Below are 21934 nucleotides of genomic sequence, written 5' to 3'. Positions count from 1 at the left end.
AGAGCACTCACTTACCCAGCAGCTCCCGTCTCCACTGGTCCAGGGCTGCTCCCCAGGTGCTCATCCCTCTGTACTTCCTCACTCCTGCACGAGGCCCACAGCCCATGTGGCTGAATAAGAGAAGCCCTGGGCAGAGGGGCTATCAGGGAATGTCTGTGCCCAGCTGGTGGCTGGAGTGACAGCTGGAATTAAAATTAAGGGCCCAGAGGAGTCCTGGGGTCGAACACCAGATGTGTTGGAGACAATCAGAAACCAGAGACCAAGGACATGGCAGTCTTTTGGCAGCAGCACCAAGGGCAGTGCAAAGCTTTCAGAGACCCTGAATGATCCCAGTGACAGGCCTGGGAGTGGGAGAGGAGCCACCCTGGCCTCCAGAACTTCTGCAGCACTCTAGAGGCAGAGGGGTTAACACATCCTAGTCTTTAAAAGACTTGGGGAGAGAAACGTTCCTGATTTTCCCACTGGGAACATTCCAGGGACTAAAATCCCCCCGGCTGGGAAGTAATATGACTACAATCATTTCTTGCTATAAGACTTACAGTGTAAGTAAATGTTTGCCTTTGTTGCTTTTTTTTTTTTTTTAAGTTATCAGTGTCCTGTAAGGTTATTTTTCTCTCTGTGAGGACTGTTAAATTACCTCTCAGACCTTTAGACTTTAGAGTAAAACTTTGTTTGGTGCAATGAATGGATACTGTCATCCTGGGTGCACAGAGTTTTCATTTGAAGGATGACATTTAGCTGTCACAGTGAGAGGGGGCCCTAAGAGGTAACTTAATCAAATCTCTTCATTTCACAGAAGAGGCAATGGAAGGAACAAAGTGACTTGTCCAAGAACACACATCAGGTTGGGGACACAGCCTGGACCACAGCCATTATTTCAAAGCAACTTTCATTTGTGTCATAAAAATTGCTACAATGTTGCACTGCCCAAACACCTCCTTCAACCTCCACTGTTACCTTCACTAAGTAAATAAGACGTGACTTTACCTCTCTTCCTTGACATAAAAGGTTAATAACTTAATGGAAGGGCACACAATGTCACAATAACTGTGCAAGGCCTTCAACCTGGGGCTCCCCTAACAGATGCAAATTTTCATTCAAGTCCCTTTGTGTTGGTCTGCTCACTCCTCTCCCTACAATCTGGGGCTACCGCTTCTTTGAATATCATTTGCATAGATTATGCATAATAGACTCTGGAGGCTCTAATTCCAAATATGTGAGAGAGACTAAAACTAAAATCTAGCCTGACATGCTTTAAATGTGGAACTGATTTTTAAAGTATCTTGGAATAAGGACAAGTGTGGGGAGTGGAAACTCACAGACTGATGGGTGACCAGATGTCACAGGAAGGCCTCCTCCTACCGAGAAGTCCAATGTATACATGATCTCAGGGCCCAAGGAAAGGAAAAGTCCTCTCTCTTATGTTTATTTGGTTGGCTGCCCACAGTGCATATTAGGCATGATATTTGCATCCGGAAAGGCAAGGAGGGAGTTGGTGAAGAGAGAAATGGCTAATTGAATGTACTGAGGTGCTTCTTATGTACTATGCACTGCTTGAAGGGCTAAGCCTCTCCTGATATATTTAATTCTCATAACAACCTGATGAGACAAACACTATCATTAGCTCGCTGTTGCAATGGGGGAAAAGCAGCACAGAGAGGTACAGGAACCTGTCTACTTTCACACAGGTGGGGAATGGTGAACTGTGATTTGACCTGGCACCTCGGCTCCAGAGTCTACACTCTTAGACACTTTCACTCAGGGATCTGCTTGGCACCACACCTTCTCCCATCCATTGGGCTACTCTGCACATTCAAAAGCAATGATCCACAATCTTTTGGGAACTGATTTCCTATTATTGGTCTTTTGGATTTTCTTCCCTCTTACCTGTTTTCTTTCAGGGCTCTATATGACAGATTTGATGTTGTTTTTAATAAGATGGCCAATTAACTTTATCCTGTAAGTAACTAGGGAAACTTGTTGTTGTACAATAAAAGGGCCTTAATTCTGCTCTTCTCCAATCCTGACATATCATGTATACTGCTGTTTAAGTTTTGTCTTATAATTGCTTACACACACACACACACACACACACACACACACATGACATATTTCTTACATGGAAAAAAATTCCCTTCCACATCTAAACAATTCTATTTCATTTTCCTTGTAATTTAAATGTCTTCATCTTCTAAGTAGAGCTTCCCTCCCCATTAAACTAGATTTCTACTGCCAGACATTTTCCCCATTGCTTTAAACTCTGTGACAGAATCATAGAATCAGGAGTCTGAGAAGTCTTCTGAGCCACCCCTGTCACCAAGCAAGAGGGCAGCTCACCCATCTTTTGCAAGTTCAAGGACACTCTACCCACCAAGAGATAGGATCAGTTTCCTCTCTCCTTGGCCCTACGTAGGCCTTTGTGACCCCTGTGACGAATACAACAGGGCAGAAGTGACAGCACCTGACTTCCAAGATCAGGACAGAAAAGGTCATGTACATTCTGCAGGTTTCTTTCGGGGGACTTTGAACCCATGTACGAAGTCCAGTGGCCTCCAGGCCACTGTGGAGAGACTGCTTGGAGATTGAGAGGAAGGCCTAAGGAGTCCCAGGTGTTCCAGCCCCAGCTAGGCATCAGACATGACAGTGAAGAAGCCTAGAGACAACTGTGGCCCCAGCCACTGTTGGGTTGCAATCACACAAGACACTCCAAGTAAGAGCTGCCTCAGTAAGCTCAGTCAACTCTAACATTTGGGAACAAAGTAAATGATTAAGCCATTGTTTTGGGGGTAGTTTGTTTTGCAGCAATGAACAACTGGAACACTTAGGAATTTAGCTTCCGCATCTGATGTTTTGACAACAAAAGGAACGTGTATTCACAGCATACCAAGTCTGATCATCAGGGAGTTCTGTTCTCAACATGGGCAGGAACACACCTTCTTGCTAGGAAATGGGCTTTTCTAATTTCAATATTATTACCTTTTAGTAGGAAGGGATGTTAGGACTCTCTGGTATCTAACTCCTTCACTTTATAGATGATACAGCTTTTTGAAATTTTTTATTAAAAATAATTTAAAAATTAAAAAATATTTTAAAATATTTTTTATTTTATATAGAGAGAAAGCAGGGGAGGGGGCAGAGGAGTGTTTATTTATTTTTGAGAAAGAAAGTGCAAGCAGGGGAGGGGCAGAGAAAGAGGGAGACCCAGAATCCGAAGCAGGCTCCAGGTTCTGAGCTATCAGCACAGAGCCTGATGTGGGACTCAAACTCATGAACTGTGAGATCATGACCTGAGCTGAAGTCAGGCACTTAACCTACTGAGCCACTGAGGTGTCCCCCTGCTTTTTTTTTTTAAATAATTTTTTTAATGTTAGAGAATCTTAAGCAGGCTTCATGTTCAGTGCAGAACCTCAAGTGGGGCTTGATCCCATGACCCAGGGAACATGACTTGAGCTGAAATCAAGAATTGGACGCTGAACCAACTGAGCCACCTGGATGCCCCCCACAATCCTCTCTTTAAATCACTGGTCCTGATATTCTAGTGTGTTCCATCCTCTGAACGTCAATGTTCCCTTTTATTTTAAAGATCAAACATGAAATCTCATTTCTCAGACCATGATTTCCCTCAGAAATAAATGTGCATCATTGCCTTTAGGGTGTGCTGGACAAATGCTCTTAAGAGGTACTTATGCTTATGACCGTGGCTTCTTTATGAAATCAGGGAGTTTAGGGTGCAAATCTTTGCTGTTGCCCTCCTTCCAGGTAGTAGCCATACCTGTGGCCTCCAGCTAGCATGAATTTCCTTGTGCTATAACTCTGGGAAGCTAACATAACACAGCTTCCTAACGAAAATATTATATACATATATGAACACACATATGTGCATGCATACACAGCACTGATTCTCTCTTAGGAACAGGAAACAGGCAAGAATTTGCAGCCGGGGTCCTCCTATAATCTCCATGCTAACATATGGTCAATTCATTTGTTTAAAGTCAAAACAGCTACCATGTAGAAGTACCAGGATTTAAATGTAGGTTCTCTGATCTTGGCTGCTTGAGACCCTAGGAACGGAAAGATTTTTGGCCCAGGAAAATACCCTACATGAGCAGAAGAACATTTTATGAAGACAGGCAATGACGCAACAATAGTAACAACTATGATGACTACAATTAAAAAATAAAACTTTCCCCAAAGATAGCAACACTTAGGACAACTATGCTGCCTTCTAACTTCAGCTTTAGCTTTTTTGCCTTAGTCATTCAGCTCCTCTTAGTACAAACATTTTCCACCTAGGACTCCTCCTTGGTCTTGAAGACTTTTTAGGTATCCCTCCTTGTGTGCCTGTAATCTCTAAGCCTAACCTATTCTAACCCCTATCTTTTTGAATGGAAATAGCATCTTATCTATTTGCATGTCAGAATTGTAAGCTACCAGAAGGTAGAGACTGTGTCTGGTTCAATGTTATATCTCCATATCTAGTGTAACACTGTGGCTACAACAAATATTTGTTGAAGGATAAGAAACCTAAATTACTCACTAGTCAGCTGTAGTTTGTATTTTCCAAAAATAATCACCACAATACATCCCAACCCACCCAACTCTTCTTAAACGTGACTTGGCACTCCTAGTGGAGAGGCGAGGTCTTTGTTCTCTCCCCTTGAATCTGACTGGGGCTATGACTGTGGCTGAAGTGAAGCCACATGACTTCTGAGGCTAGGTCATAAAAGGTGGTTTGGCTTCTTCCTAGTTCTTATTCTTGGGTGCTTACTCTTGGAAGCCAGCCACCATGCTATGGGGAAGCCTGAGTAGTCCATTGAAGAGTCCACGTGGAAAGGAAATGAGGCCCCTGGACTTCAGTCCCAGTGGAACTTTTGAGATAACAACCAGCACCAACTTGCTATCCATGGGAGTAAGCTATCTTGAAGACTGATTTCCCAGCCCCAGACAATCCACCCTAGCTAAATCTTGATGGAGCAGAGACAAGTGATCCCTGTCCAAATCACAGATTTACGAACCAAATGAATTATTATTTTTGTTTTAAGCCACTAAGTTTTGGGGTGGTTGGTTAGGCAGCAATAGTGACTGGAATACGACCTATATAGAAGTGAACTTAGAGCTCTTTCAGTGATAATTCTCAACTTACGCATCAGAGTTATTTTTTGTTTGTTTTTTTAAGTGCAGGAACTCAACATGCTGGTTTTGACTTGGGTTCCCTTATTTTCCTTCTCTTTTGCTCAGACTTAAGGAATGGGAAACATCTTAATTCTGGGTTCTTTCTATAGCATCACAATTTCTCCAATTTAGGCTACAAGTTCCCCCAAAGGAAGAAAGAAACATGGCAGCCTAGGAGTGCCATGGAGCTTCTTGGTCCACCATGCACTTTGTGGCTCAGGGAGACAGATGGAATACAGCTGGAGGCCAGTATATGGTGGCCACAGATTGGAGAATATGACTATTTCCTTCAAGGAGCTACAATTTTAGAAGGGAAGAAAATCAGCTATGATAGGGGCATAAACCCATACACCAAAGTCATTCTCTCAAAGACTTCCCTCAAATAAACAAAAGTAAGAGTCAGAATTAGATGGATGAAAAGGTCAACTCAGCTTCTAATAAAATAACGGATCATTAATATTCAGGGAACATATCACTGACATCATGGGAAAGAACACAAATACAGCCCCAACTGGCTTGTACTCTCCCAAACTAAAAGGAAAAGGCTAATAAAAAATGTTCCAGCTTTACAGTAGAAGAACCTGACAAATACTACCTCAGCCAGGCGATGAAGGTTAACATCAACAGAGATAAAGTCATGGCGACAGTATGTACCCTTGACATGAACATAGTACTTTACCTCTGTAGTTTTCCTTCCCCTATACACCCACTCTAATGATAAGAAAAACACATGAAAAATCTAAATTGAGGGACAGTATACAAAGTATCTGATTGATACACCTCAAAATTGTAAAGGTCATCAAAAACAAGGAAAGTCCGAGAAATTATCATAGGCAAAAGGTGCCGAACGAGACAATGTGATGTGATATCCTGGATAGAGTCCTGAAACAGAAAAAGGACATTAGGGAAAAATGAAGAAAATGTGAATAAAGTCTGGACTTCAGTTAATAATAATATTATCATTTCATTAATTGTGACAAAGGTACTATAGTAATATAAGATGTTACTAACAGAAAACCGAGTGCAGTGTATATAGGAATTCTCTGTTCTACTCTTGCAACTTTTCTGTATGTTTAAAACTACTCTGAAATTAAAAAAAAATTTTTTTTTAAGTTCCATGTGGGTCCTGGAGGGGGACATAGTTGAAGGGAGCTTTGCAGGCAACTTTCCCAGCAACCTGGTATAAGATCATGTGTCCAAAGAAGGGGGCATGCAGATACAACACTGTGTAGGGGGAAAGACTGAGTCCCACCCTGCCGGCCTAATGGCAGCTTCCAGCTCCTCCTATCTTTCTTAACTTAGTTGGTAGATTCTGATTTAACCTAGCTAAATATGTTGTGGAGCCTACCTGAAGAAAGAGAAAAGGGAAAAAAGATTCCATGACTATTGCCAGATACATTTATCTATATTCCCTCTGATTCTCAGCTTTTTAAATATTTGCATTCAGATCCAAAGTGTAGAGTTTGGAGGTGAAACAGAGACCAACAGCCTGAACACATAGTTTTTAAATCTGTTCAAAATCCAACTGAGGGGTCAGGGTAAATGCCACTCACTTAATATAGTCACAACTTCCTTGACCCAAGAAGCAGGTTGCATGAAAACCAAAGCTTATTTATCATTACTATGGGGCTAGATTGCCTTACCATTTAACCATGGGAGCCATATAAGGTGTTGGATATGGATACTTCTAACCTCATTCAAAATTTCTACCCATACCCCCTTCCTGCTATGTGATAATGTATCAGTCTCTAAAAACCAAACTTGGCTGTCAACTTATCTTGACAAGATCAAGGTCCTTCAGTATTTCTGGTCAGAAATGATGGCTCCCTGTGCAGTGCTCCCAGGGCACTCTGTTCCCATTTATATTGTGGCCCTTCTCCCTACAGAGTTCTTTATTCAAGGGTGTGGTAGGAAGGCATGGTACTGGTGGTGGTGGTGGTGGTGGTGGGGTTAATGGTATTTAGGATCAATTCTGGCTCTGTAATTTCCTAGTTGTGTAACCTCAGGCAAATTAGTTAAGCTTTGTTTTCCCCAGCTATATAATAAGGATGATGATGCCTAACTTCAGGGTGCTTTCAGAAGTGGGAGAGGAGACTAAGAGGTACAGAGCGTCCACACAGTAGTGGCATTCAACAGGTAGCAACTGTTGTTTTAGTTTCTACTACATTTACGTCACTCCCCTGGGGCCGTGAACTTCTTGAGCATCTGGAGCCCCAGAACTTAGCTCACTGTCTGACTCGTACAAGGAACACAATGTTTTCTGAACAATGTGGGAATAAAAGAATACTTAATTTCATGCATTTGAGTTATCTGCAGCTGAATGCTCACAACAAAATCATAGATGTTTATTTCTTTGTTGACAATGTCAACGGAAGAAAGCAGTAAAAAAATGTGAGTCCTGTGATGTGGCTATACAAAGCCTGCGTGTGTCTTCATGTGTGCATTTATCTCACTTTTACTTTGCTTGTTTTTGTGGTTAACATTAACTAGTTCAAATGAACACAGCAATGCATAAGACAGAGCGAGGCAGGAGAAGGCTGAGACGGAACCTACATCCTATGTATCCTCCTAAGATCCTCTTCCGCAACTGTGCCCACTGCTGCATGTTCCATTCCTAATTACAAAAGCAAATAAGCCTTGTTTCTTCCAAAGTTCTAAAGGGTTGTGTGAAAGTGTGTGCCAGGAATTGGGCTTTACAGAGATATGTCTTGGCTTTGGCTTCCTGGTCGAAGGCATGTGCTCTGGGCAGGTTTTTTGTTTTTGTTTTTTAACTTTTTATTTATTTAGTTTGAGAGGAAGAGAAAGTTCAAGTTGGGGAGGGGCAGAGAGAGAGAGAGAGAGAGAGAGAGAGAGAGAGAGACAGGCGCGCACACACACAAGAGAAAGAATCCCAAGCAGGCTCTGCACTGTCTGCGCAGAGTCCGACGCGGGGTTTGAACCCGTGAACTGTGAGATCATGACCTGAGCCAAAGCCGGACACTTAGCTAGAGCCACCCAGGTGCTCCTGGGTAGGTTTTGATGACAGCAATAAAGAAGTAGGACGAACAGAAGGACTTATGTTGAGGGCCAGCTGACAGGGGAGCCAGCCCTGTGAAGCCCATAGAGTCTCTAGATGCTTGGCTCCTATAAAGCCAATAAAATGACTCCTCCAGGGCCTGAAGTCCCACAGCTTGGGGTCTTGGCCAGTGGGCTTCTCAATGAGCATAAGAGAATCTTTGGAACTCCTAAGGAGCCCCTTAGATAGTTCTGGGGACCTTGTCAGATAGGCAAGGTCACTAGTATCTGTCTACCCTCAGCTTTAAATTCTCAAAAGCAAGAAGAAAAGGCACAAAGTTTGGGCCTGATCATGCCTGAGAATCATTTACCTAAAAAGAGCATTGGGGTTTTTGACCTGACATCCTCTGGGGCTTGTCTGAAGCATTATCTCTCAGCACCCACTCCTCTTCACAAAGAGCTTGCTGTTTACTAAGAGGAAAATGGGAGGCCAGCAGGGACAGTGGCAAGTCTGAGGGGAAGGGGTGGGCTGAGTGGAGAGGCTGACATCAAAGAAGGGTGTCTGCTCTCTCTGGCACATTGGCTTGCCTGCTCCTGAGCTCCTGCAACTTCTCCACTAGTATTGTGCAAGGCTGCTTGGTATTCTCCTGGTTCCCTGATGGGGCTGGCTGCAGACTGTCTGGTACGGCTCTCATCATTTGCCAAAGTTCACTGCCTGTTCCAGTTTGCCTGGAACAAAACGGCTCAGGCAACACAGCTGTGCATTCTTGTGAAATTGCCTAATTTCCCATTTCAAGGCAGAATGCCCATACTCGAAGGTATAATTTAGGTTTTGGGCATGAGCTAGATTTCACAATTGAATTCTGAGTCAGCCCTCCAGGCTGTGCGTGCTTGGGGATTAAAACTTTGCTCCCTCCCTGCTCGTCCCTCCTCCCCAATACTGATAACTATTCACTAATTTTAGATTTCCACTTATTGAGAAACTACTATGTGCCAGGCACTCTACTAGGTGATTTTTATATATTATCTTACTCAGTTATCGTAAAACCCTATAAGGGAGAAAAGAACAAACCTTAATCCATGTGACTACAAGGGTACCTACCCTCCACCTCTTTATTCTTCTCTGTTGGAGTAGAAATCTATGGATTTAGGTACTTAAACAATTCAGTGTGGACTTAGAGGTAGCTTTCTGGAGGAAAAACTAATAAAATCATCTTGTGCATGTCAAACCAAGGAGACAAGAACAACATATACAGAACAAGGAAAGAACAATGGAAGATAGTCTGTAATTCAAGACTATGTGGGATGTAACAGATTTGATGTACACTAGCTTGGCAGGGAACCCATGAAAGGCAGAGGAACCCAGCAAGTCTTCCTGGAAGAGGAGAAATCTGAATTCTCTTACTACCATTCCACCATTCATTCATTTCTTCATTCATATATTCAACAAACATTTATTGAGGGCTAAGCTGAGGGTAGCTTTGTGTTTTCTAGATAAACTGGCATCCTGATCTCAGCCATGGGGATGGCTGCTATTACCTCATTCCCCATCATGGGCACTAAAATGCATATTGGTAGAGAAAATTCTGGCAAATTCTGAAAAGGAATTTTTTCAGAATTTATCCATGGGTAGAAAACACTTCAGCACTTTATATTTTACAGTGTGCTTATGTTCAGAATCAGAACACACATTTATTAAATATCAAATTATGTTTGAAGATATTTTACTCCTAAAAACCCAATTAATACTCATATTTTATAAGAGGTGGGTTTCATTCCTTAAAGCCAAGTTTCAGAGATGTTAAAAGACTTACTCAAAGTCAGACATTCAAGGGGGAGCCAAGATGAATACATAGCACACAGTTCAAACACTGCCTCTGACTTGAACCAAAGAAAATAAGATCAGAATCAAACCTGAAGCACATCCTGAAATGTTCTACTCCCAGGCTGAGCCTAGGGTGACATGGGGACCACCACCCCAGCCCAACTCCAGAATGTTGTTTTTTGTAGACATCTTCTTCAGTAGCCTAAGGTAGCTGCCCCTACCTCCTAGGCATGGGGAAGATGGGAGGTGGTTCCTTGCCCCAAATTTGGTTAGCTGTTCTTCCCTTACTCTAGCCACAGCTCCCACAACAGGTAGTGAGGCACATAGGTAAGTGGTGTCCTCCCCAACCAAATGTGACTCAAATTTCTTTTAAAATCTAGAACACACTGTTTAAATCCTACAGACCTAGGAATAGGACTCTTTGTAATAAATGGTGCTTAAGTTCTATCTTTCTCCTCCCTCTTCTCTTTCCTGGAGAGATATGGGGAGAAAACAGACACTGGGACTAGGTATAAATTCACTCATTAGTTGTATGGCCTTGTATCAATTTCCCAGGCAAGGTGGCTATGTTGGGATTCTGTCTGGTGCTTTCTATTCACCATAATGTTCTTTCATTAGTTCTCAAGATTTTGTACTAAGTTGGTGCAGTGGACAATGTTGCTTGCCATCTAGATTCCTCCTTACACCCCCAGTAAGGAGGTCCTTATTCTATAGCTACTAGGAGTATTGGCAGCTGATGGCACACAGCTGAGTTTCTCTTTGGGAATTGCTCTCAGTTGACAGAGCTGCCTTGTTCATGGATATACCCCCTTCCTGGGAAACTTGCATCCAATGACCGGATCCTGTTGTTAAAAGGACTAATCTCCTTGCTTCAATTTGGGACAAGTGTAAAGGGCCACTCCAGCTCCAGAGTTCCCCATAGGGTTGGTTGAGGATTTTGGTGTGACTGCATCACAGCCAACTTCTCCCCCTGCCCAATACTGCTTCCTTTACTTTACTAAAGGTATCGATTCTGGGAACACTTACAAAAAACATCCAGTATGCAAATTTACAGCTCATAGTATGCTTTCTGGGAATAATATCTGCAACATATAGTATCCAATCAATGCTGATAAGGAGGAGGAGGAGGATTCCCCCCCCCCCTTGTCATTCTTTTCCTATGTCTTACTCATATATTACCCGTTATGTCCTGTGTCTTAACCATATATTTCTTCCATCTCACTTAATATTCCCTTAAAGATTCACCACTTTTAGATACCCTCTCTTGGTGTACCTCTTTCCTGGTCCTAGTCATTGTAACCATGGTTGTCACTCTAAATGATATTTAAGATCTATATTTTTGTCATTGTGTATTTCTGACATCTTTTCATTATCCTGGAAGCCCTTTGAGAGAATAAGTATTTTCAAATTCAATTTAAAAATATCAGTCTCACCCAAATTTGAGGAGGGGAAGATGGCAGTGGAGTAGGAGGACCCTAGGCTTGTTCCAGGAACACACTAGATAACTATCAAATCATCCTAAATACCCCAGAAATTGTACTGAAGACTGAAAGAACAAATTCCACAACTAAAGGGAGAGAAGAGACCACACTGAAGAAGTAAGGAAGTGTGGAGATGTAGTTTAGGAGAAAAATGGATCATGTGTGTTGTGGAGGGGAGGGAGCAATGGTTATGGAGAAGGGGGAGAGAGAGAGAGAGAGGAGAGAGGAGAGAGGAGAGAGAGAGGAGAGGTGAGGCGAGGCGAGGCGAGGCAAGGCAAGGAGAGAGGTGCACACAGGGGAATGGACAAGGAGAATGTTTCCTCAAAGCCATTGGAAAACGAGAGGGGCTGAATTTCATGAGTTCTCTAACCAGTGGGTCTTAAAATCTGGAGTTTTAAAGGTCAGGAGGCTTGGCTGGAAAAGAGCCCAGAGGGCACTGCCCTGCTCCTGGAGAGAAGGCAGGCAAACAACCCAGGGGCAGACAGTATAGAAACAGCAATCTGAAAAACACCTGGGGCATAGTGGGGAGATTACCTTGGAGATCATCTTGGAGAGCAACCCTGGGAGGCAGCATTCATGTAGATGTCTCTCTGGGAACAGGAGAGCTGGCTAGGGCCATTTCCCTCCCCTGCCCCTCTGCATAAACACAGAGCCACCTGTGGGAAGCACCACAGCACCAACACTGGCTGCTTAATTTGCTTATATCAAGCCCCACCCACCATGCTTTGGTGGGACTGCCCTTCTCAGTCAAGCTTGCCTTAGTCACAGCATGGCAGACCCTGCCCCTAGAAGGCCAGCACAAACCCCTGCCCAACTATGTCACCTAATCAGAGAGTTAGTTGTACAGGGTCTCAGTTCTGGTGGCATTGGTGTCAGGTTTCATTTCACAAGGAAACCAGAGCACACCTAGAGATAAAACTTGCCACATTCAGGCCAGGCACCAAACACTGCCCATAGCAGGCAAGAAGAACCTCTGCAGACAACTGGCCTGAAGGATACAGCAGCAAAATACAATAGCAGAGTACATGCAACATACACCAGAGACATTCCCTGAAGCACCAGATCCTGAGCACTACATCATCTCTTCTTTATAGGGCCATAACTGTCAGAAGCAGGAGACATAACTGACTTTTCTAACAGACAGAATGCATAGACTTAGACAAAGTGTCAAGATGGAGGAATTTATCCCAAATGAAAGAACAAGATAAGGCCATGGCTAGAGGTCTAAGCAGAACAGAGATAAGTAATATACCTGATGGAGAATTTAAAGCAACAATTGTAAAGATACTCACTGGGCTTGAGAAAAGACAACATCAATGTGACCCTTACTACAGAGATAAAAGAGTTAAAAAAAGAATCAATCAGAGATGAAGAGTGCAATAAATGTGATTGGAAACAGGCTTGATGTAATGAAAAGCAGGCTGGAAGAAGCAGAGGAATGAATTAGTGGCCTAGACGACAAACTAATGGAAAATAATGAAACCAAAGAAAAGACAGAAAGAATTATGCAAAATGAGAATAGATTTAGGGAACTCAGTGACTCCATCAAACATAATAACACACATATTATAGGAGTCCCAGAAGAAGGGAGAGAAAAGGGGGCAGAAAATTTATTTTAAGAAATAACACCAGAAAACTTCCCTAATCTGGGGAAGGAACAGACATCCAGATCCGGGGAGGCACAGAAAACTCCCATCAAAATCAACAAAAGCAAGCCAAATCAAGACATTACAATTACATTTGCAGTATACAATGACAAAGGAAAAATCTTAAAAGCAGCAAGACGAAAGAAATCCCTAACTTACAAAGGAAAACCCATAAGGCTAGCTGGAGATTTCTCAATAGAAACTTGGGAGGAAAAAAAAAAGAAACTTGGCAAGCCAGAAAGGAGTGGCATATTTTCAAGTTCTGAAGGGGTAAAATCTGCAGCCAAGAATACTCCATCCAGTAAGGCTATCATTCAGAATAGAAGGAGAGATAAAGAGTTTCCCAGACAAAAAACACTAAAGGATTTCATGACCACTAAACCAGCCCTGCAAAAAATATCAAAGGGAACTTTTCAGTGCAAAAGTGACAAAAACAAGAAAGGATTAGAGAAAATCTTCAGAAACAAATAATAAAATGGCAATACATATCTATCAATAATTACTTTGACTGTAAATGGACTAAATGCTCCAATCAAAAGACATAGGGTGTCAGAATGGATTAAAAAAACCAAAACAAAACAAAAAACAAAACCAAGACTCATCTATATGCTACCTATAAGAGACTAATTTTAGACCTAAAGAAACCTGCAGATTGAAAGTGAGGTGGTGGAGAAACATTTATCATGCATATGGATGTCCACAGAAAGCCAGAGTAGCAATACTCATATCAGACAAACTAGGCTTTTTGTTCTTGTATTGTTATTATCCTGCTTTGGGTATGATGGGAGTACTGGCCTCACGGAATGATTTTGAATGTGTTTCCTCTATTTCATTCTTGGTAAGATTTTGACCAAAACTGTCATTAAATATTTTAAAAAAATGTTTAGTAGAATTCACTAGTGAAAGCATGTGCTCTTGGGCTTTTCTGTGCTGGGAGATTTTTGTTTGCTAATTCAACTTTCATTCTTTTATTGGTCTAAGAAGATTTCCTATTTCTTGGATTCAAAATTCATGATTCAATCAAGGTAACTTGGGCATTTCTAGGAATTATCTGGTTTCTTTTTCTAAGTTATCTGATTTGTTAGTATCTAATTTTTATAGTAATCTGTTATCACACTATGTATTTCTGTGGTTATCTGTTGTATTGTTTTCTCTTCCATTTCTCATTTTAGGTTTTGACTCTTCTCTCTCTTTTTTCTTTAATGGAGTAAAAGCATTGCCAATTTTATTTATTTTTATGGAAAACTTGGTCATTATTTTCAGTGTTATGTTATTGTTTATTCTAGTCTCTATTTTATTTATTTCTGATTTTTCTTTGTTATTATTTCCTCTACTACATTTCAGCTGTCTTTTTTCTAGTTCCTTATGGTATAATATTATTTAAACTTTTTCCCTTGATACAAGCATTTATAGCATAAATTTCACTCTAACATCTCCTTTTGCTGCACACTGTAGATTTTGGAATATTGTGTTTTCTTTTTCTTTTGTTTTGAGACATATTTTGATTTGACCTTTGATTTCTTATTTGGTCCACTGCTTATGCAGTAGTGTGTTAATATTTACACATTAAATATTTAATATTTACAGTGTAGATTTCCCAGCTTTCGTTTATTGTTGATCTTTAGTTTTATACCATTTTGGTTGAAAAATATATTTGGCATGATTTCAGTCTTTTTCTAAAAATTAATTTACTTATTTTTAGAGAGAGAAAGAGCACGGGGGAGAGGCAAAGGAAGAGGGAGAGAATCCCAAGCATGCTCTGCCATGTCAGTGCAGAGCTGGCCATGGGGCTTGATCTCATGAACTATGAGATCATGACCTGAGCTGAAATCAAGAGTTGGGTGTTTAACCAACTGAGCCACCTATGTACACCTGATTTCAGTCTTCTTACATTTGTAATATTTGTTATATCTCTTTTTATGTGGATTCTTTTGTGTGTACTTGAAGAAATTGTGTATTGTTGGATGGATTTTATTTTTTTTACACACACACACACATATGTGTATATATGTATGCATGTATGTGTGTGTATATAAGTATATACATATACTTATACATATACATACATATATATATATATAAGTAAGGGGTTTGAATCTTGGCAGTCTGGCTTCAGGGATAGCCACATTACCACAAGGTCCTCCTGCTCAACCATAACTCCCTGAAGGATGGGAGGAAACATTATTTCTTTGTATATTTCCATAGCATAATGGAATGGAATGGATGGAACGTTTCTTAGATGGAATGGTTTATATATCTTTTAGAACCATTTATTCTGAAACATGTTTCAAGGAAAAAATGTTCTTTTTGAAAAAAAAAAAAACTAACTGAGGGTACTCATTTAAAATAAAGCATATCAGCCTGGCTCAGTTGGTAGACCATGTGACTCGATCTCAGGGTCCCACATTGGGCATGGAATCGACTTAAAGAAAAATTTTAAATAAAAAATAAAGTAAAAATATATAAAAGCAAATAAAAAATAAAAAAATAAAATAAATGAAAAATTAAAAAAAACCATATCAGAGGTGAGGTGGGTGTAGGGGATGGATGAAATAGGTTAAGGGGATTAAGAGTAAACTTAATCATGAAGAGTACTGAGTAATGATATATAGAATTGTTGAATCACTATACATAACAATGTATGTTAACTATACTGGAATTAAAATAAAAAAAAATAATACACCAAAAAAATCTATTCCTCCTACCCAATAATATACGCTGATGATTGAAGGCATCTAATCCTGTTGGCTGAACATTTGACAAACCCCTTATAACCACCTCATCTTCCTCTCATTCAGTTAATTCATTCAGCATATATTTACTGGGTGTCCTATCTGAACTAAGCATTGTTTATGCTATGTGAATACACAAAGAAATAATGTTTCTTCCCTATCCTCCAGAGAGTTATGGTTGAGCAGGAGGGCTTGTGGTAATGTGGTTGACTCTGAAGCTAGATTGCCAACATTCAAACCCCTTACTCCCATGTTCTAGCCCAGTGACCTTGGGTAAATTAAACTGTCTGTGCCTTAATTTCCTCACCTATAAAATAAGATTAAAAACACTATCTTATAGGATTATTGTGAGGATTAAATAAGTTAATATATAAGGGGTTTATAACACTGTCTAGTAGACAGTATTATCTAAGTCTACATTCTCCAATATGGTAGCCATTAGTCACATGTGGCTACTGGGCATTCTAAATGTTAGTTAGTTCAAGTTGAGATGTTCTTAAAGTGTAAAATACATATCTAATTTTTCCAGGTGATTCCAATTTCACCAAATTTGATAGGCACTGCTAAGGGAATGCAGAGGAACTGGTGACAGGTCCTGTTAGAAGAGAAGACCATGTCACCCACCATCCACACCAGTTACAGAGAAGACATAGGGCAGGGGAGGCCACACAGGAAATGGTCTAGGCATTTTAGTAAGTTTGAAATACAAATAGGTAGCCTACAGCAATGCTCCATTCCACACTGCTTGGCAACTTCAGTTGCTGCTTTTTCTGGAAACAATGCCCTCTTTGCCAGACTGGGTCTGCAGTCTTCTACACCTTTTTAATCTAAAGTGAGCCTAGAACAAAGGGAATCTAAACTCTTTGCCCTAGGTCAAATTAATTTGCATTTGTAAAGCACAACCTCAAAAGGCATGCTTGTTATTCCCTGAGTTGTGCACCCTACCAGGTGGATGTGGAGCTGACTTGGCAGCCTAGGTTCAGAAACAGTGCAAGAGAGCAGTTGCAACAGCTCAGGAGCTAGCCCATGACAAGTGGGTCAGCTTCTAAATAGAGCCACTTCTTGAGAACATCATAAGCCACGGGAGGATTAGGGGGTAGCTATAGAGATCTTTTTCCATTAAGAAACAACTCTACACTAACTCCATGATTTTGCACTTTGGATTTATGATCTTTTTTTTTCTCTTGGGCACTTACCAAATAAATGTCTTTCATTTAATGAAGTCTAAATTCTGCCCTTGATCTTCAGTGGGGCTACACAGAGGGACATGAGTCCAGAGAAGTCCACGCATTATGATGTGGGTATGACACATTGTGAATTAAAGGACTTAGTAAGCTGATGCTGCATTACTCTTCCTCGGGGAGAGGAGAGCTGGGGATAAGGGGCCCCATGGGACATCATCACCTGGGAGGAGGTTGCAGGTGCATAACAAACTCATCTTTATATGGAAACCTGTCTTTGCTCTTTGCTCCCCAGGTTTCTTCTTCTTCTTCTTCTTTTTTTTTTACAGCTTGTGTATTCATAGACCTCTCCATTCACAATGATGAATGATACCACCTTCCCTCACTTCCCTTAATGCAATTATGCTGCAGAAGTTTTGGGCCAGTGCAAGGTTTCCATTACATGATTTCTTGGAAGTGGCATTGTGTCTGTGGCTTTCACCTACCAAAAGAAGGGCAAGCATCCGAATATTAGCAGTGATAGGTGTCTCATATTTACTGGCAATTATGATAATAATAATAATAATAATAATAATAATAGAAGTGTAGCAGTGACAGTGGTCGTGGCAATAGTAATGGTCAAAAAGGTATTATTTATTTGGTCCTACTATTTCAGCTTCTGTGCTATATACTTTGCTACAATGCCACATTGTAGTCTTCAAACAAGACTGCCCTAAAATATCATCCCACAGGTTCTTCCTACAATGTGATGCTGACATTCATTGAGATATGAGGTCTATGTTCTCTTATACCTGGGTAAACCTGTGACTGTGGCAGAAGTGACACTATGAGTTCCAAGTTCTATTAATGAGGAAGCATAAGGCAAGCTGGGGGCAAAGCACAAGCTAACAACCTTCTCTGCCCCCACCCTAGATGGGATAAGTGTGACATCCCTCGGCACTCCTAAGTGTCCAAGAACAAAGTAAAGAAAAAAAAAAAACACAATGGTTAACTGATAGAGATCACCATCATGCAGGACATGAGTCTCATGTCTTCAGTTTACAAATGTCTTAGTAAATGATAAGAAAATGGCAATCTTATCAAAAGCCTAATCTCCAGAAACCCATACTCAGTTTCCTAGACCCCTAACAACACACCCCCCTTCGTGGTGATGTGAGAAGGAAATGGCAAATTTCCTTATAACCTGCAGCCCATAGACAAATACTTGAGATAGGCAGAGTAAAACATTCTTCCAGGAATTCCCTACTATCTTAATGTTAATGCTTTGCTAGAGAAAAAAACCACCTTAACTTGACAATAGCTAGGCTTCCAGTATCTTATGAATCCTCGTTAGCATATGAAAATCTGTGTGGAGTCCTCTCTTTTGCCTTTACCTCCCCCAACTCCACAGTATATAATCAGTCACTCCTCACAACCCCTGTGCAATTCTTTCTGCCCAAGGGTCCTGTCCTATGCTTTAATAAAATCACCTTTTTGAACCAAAGACATCTCAAGAATTCTTTCTTAATTGTCAGCTCCAGACCCCCACCATCACTCCAAAACCCCATCACTATGACTTCATAAAAAATAACATGCAATAAGATGATGCTGCCATGGATCATACAGAGATGGACATGCCCCAGGAGCCCTAGCTCTTTAAGCCCCCAGCTGTAGGTGTCTCTCCAGCATTGACTGCCAAATGGGAGTAAACTAATCTTTAGGTGATTTCAGCCCAGTTGATGCCAAGTGAAGTCCCCACTGAGTCCTGTCCAGAATGCAGGTTTGTGAACAAAATTAATGGTGTCATTGTTATAAGCTGCTAAGTTTTGGGGAAGTTTGTTACACAGTAATAGTAAACGGAACCCCTATGTTATCTCATTAAACCTATGTAATAACCTTTCAAACTAGGTATTATTGCCATAGCTACCTTACAGATGAGGAAACACTCAAAGAAGTTTAAGTTATTTGGCTGAAATCTCACAGTTGGCATGTGGCAGGGCTGAGCTGCAAGCCCAGGTCTGTCTTGCTCTGTGTGCAGATTCTGAGTCAGATCCTACCCAGCCTTGGCTACACAGCCCATTCATGTGCTACAGTCCCCAGTGGGTCTGCACCCCTGCCTAGTGTATCTGCTAGATTACACATGGACATCTGTAAACAAAGACGGCCTCTGGGTTTTTCACTGTGTCGTAAGAAAGATTTACCTTTTAAAGGTCTGCAGATACGGCTGATTCCTATGCTCAGTATGAAAACACACTTGGCACTGAAGTGAAAATGGGAAAAAAGAACACAGGCTGCCTTGAGGTTAGATTTGGGTTGCAATATCTTAGTACATTCCGGTGGACTTTAAGATGTTGGCTTGTATGTATGTATGTATGTATGTATGTATGTATGTATGTATGTATTTAACCATCCATAATGTCATTTCCATCATGAGATGTATTCTAAGAGTCAAATGGCTTCTTTGCTGTCTTTTATTTTGGAGCTCAATTGGTTTGTAAGCAGGAGACAACCCATTTGGGATACTCTTTCAGAGCTGTAGCAAAGTCAGCTGTGTTGCTTGTATTTTCACCAACTGTTACACCCCAAATGACAATTGGAGCTACCCTTTGAATTAGCAAGGTCTCATCAGATACAGAAGGAATACCATCAGCGACAGCATGAAGCACAGTATGATCCAGTGCATAGCATGTGGGAGACAGGGTCACCAGTGTCACTCATGGCCAATAGGAACCTTCAACCAGGTGGAGTAGCTCTGCTCCTGCAGAGCTGGTTTGTAAATCAGAATACCCAGGAAGCAAACAGAGAACCAATGCAGAGAGGGTCTGCTCATTTCTATTTCTCTGGGGTTCCCATACTATAGGGCAGAGACTTATCCTGTGTACAATCATACTGGAGGGCTAACTTGACTCCATCTTCTCATTCTTGAATATTCCTTCATTTTTCATGGCTCCCTTTTGATTGATTCAGGGAGACATTTATTTCTCTCCTTTTAAATTTAAATTTAAATTTATTGATGTGACTTATATGCAATTAAATCCACACATTTTAAGTGTACACATTGATGAGTTATGACAAGTATACAAACTTATGACAAGTATACAAGTATACTTATGACAAGTATCCTCAGTGAAGATAAAGAACATCTCCATCTCCTTGGAAGGTTCCATTGTGTCCCTTTGCAGTCAGATCTCCTCCCCTATACCTACTCCGGGCAACCAATAATCTGACTTCTATCACTACAGGTTTGCTTCTTCTGTTCTTGTTTTGTTTCTTGCTTTCACTCAGCATAACATCTGTGAAACTTATTCATTTGCTGCATCGGTGGTTTGTTCCTTTTTTATGGCTGGGTAGTATTCCATTACATGACTATGCCCCAGTTTGCATTCATTCATCTAATGATAAACATTTGGGTTGTTTCCAGTTTAGGACTATTATGAATAAAGCTCCTATGAACATTTGTTTACAAGTCTTTGTATGGACATATGTTCTCATTTCTCTAGGGTAAATACCTAGGAGTAGAACTGCTGGGACATATGGTTAAGTATATATTTAACTTTGTTAAAAATTGTCAAACTGTTTTCCAAAGTGGTTTACCATCTTACATTTTTGTTTCAAAATTTAATTATGTTGATTGACAGATGAATTGATTATTTAGGTAATAAAGTATATCAGTATGATTGAAAGTCAAAATGCAGAAAATACAGTGAAAAGTCTCCCTCCCAGCTTCAACTCACCTGAAAGTAAGCAGTGTTACCAATTAGTTGTGGACCTTTCAAGAGATAATTGAAACATTCACAAGCAGACCCTTAACTACATTTTCCCTTCCCACTCTTTATACAGGTGAATGTGTCCTGGACACCTCTTGCTTTTCTTACTTAATAATGTATCTTGGATATTGTTAAAGGGATATTTTCTAAAGTGTGTTCTGAGAAACTCTATCCCCATCAAGAGCTGTGTAAGAAAAATGGTCCCAAATAAACTTGGGAAAATGCTGCATACTTCAGCGAATCCTCAGAAATTCACAATTCACATTCAGGTATTAAAGGCTCTAAGAAGTCCTGTAATTGAAAAGCAAAGTTTCTAAAAATATTTGACCTGAGAATCTTTTTCTTTCCAGCAACATCTGTTTAACTTTGCAGAACTAGAATTCTGCAGAATACTCTTGGGAAAGCACATTATATAGACAGACTAGTAAACATTTTAGGCTCTGTGGATATGGTCTCTGTTGGGATTATTCAATTCTGTCATTGTAGTGTGAAAGCTGTCCTAGGCAAGATGTAAATGAATGGGTGTGGCTGTGACTCAATAAAGCTTTATTTACAAAAGAGGCAGATGGCTGTAGTATGCAACTCCTGATCTAGGATTTGAGATAGTAAAGGACTGGCAATTATAAGTTTTTAAAGTGTTTTGTCAAGGCCTGCTGTTTGTGCTTTCTCCCTACAGGCCCCATTCCCTTCCCCACCCCAATTAATCTGCCATCTCAAGGTTCAGAAGGATAGCAATTGAGGGAAGGAGGGGACAGAGACAAAGGAAGAAGATGGGGATGGAGAGAGAAGGAAAAGGTGAGAGGGAATTGTGGAGAAGGTGTCCTGGAGCAGAGGTTAAAGAAAATAAACACTGCTAAGGGCTAAATCAATAGCTGCCTGAAATTAAAGTTCCTCCTAACTGCTTTTCCTCTCCTTTTTTTTTTTTTTTTGCCTCTCCTTCCCCTCTTGTCCCCTCTAAGCCAGGTGTCCACATGGAACACTGGGAAAAGAGCATCCATGTTTCACACTCTCATGGTCCATTTGATTAAATAAATGTCCACTGACTGAATGGAGACTTTTGGATTCTGGGCTTTAGCATCTCCATCTGTAAGACCATGAAATCTTTGTTGTTCATGTCAAAACCATCTGAGGATGCATCAGGTTGTGGCCAGACATGT

At 40.8% G+C, this 21934-nt stretch overlaps 1 protein-coding gene and 1 long non-coding RNA gene across 8 annotated transcripts in view; one reads left to right on the top strand and one right to left on the bottom strand.

Moving 5' to 3' along the window:
* TMEM108 (transmembrane protein 108) overlaps positions 1-21934 on the bottom strand; it is a 403151-nt gene that overhangs the window by 19443 nt on the left and 361774 nt on the right. The gene's annotated exons all lie outside the window — the stretch shown is intronic.
* Positions 18650-21831, top strand: LOC131511850 (uncharacterized). 2 transcript variants are annotated; one of them, XR_009261774.1, is made up of 3 exons: positions 18650-18790; positions 21454-21572; positions 21741-21831. It is a non-coding gene; the product is annotated as an uncharacterized LOC131511850 (long non-coding RNA). The 2 variants fall into 2 exon arrangements; XR_009261775.1 differs by having other exon boundaries at positions 21737-21831.

Source organism: Neofelis nebulosa, chromosome 5 (genome assembly GCF_028018385.1).
Source record: "Neofelis nebulosa isolate mNeoNeb1 chromosome 5, mNeoNeb1.pri, whole genome shotgun sequence".
Taxonomy (NCBI): domain Eukaryota; kingdom Metazoa; phylum Chordata; class Mammalia; order Carnivora; family Felidae; genus Neofelis; species Neofelis nebulosa.
Note: the sequence above shows the minus strand (reverse complement) of the source record. Positions and strands in the feature narration are given on the sequence as shown.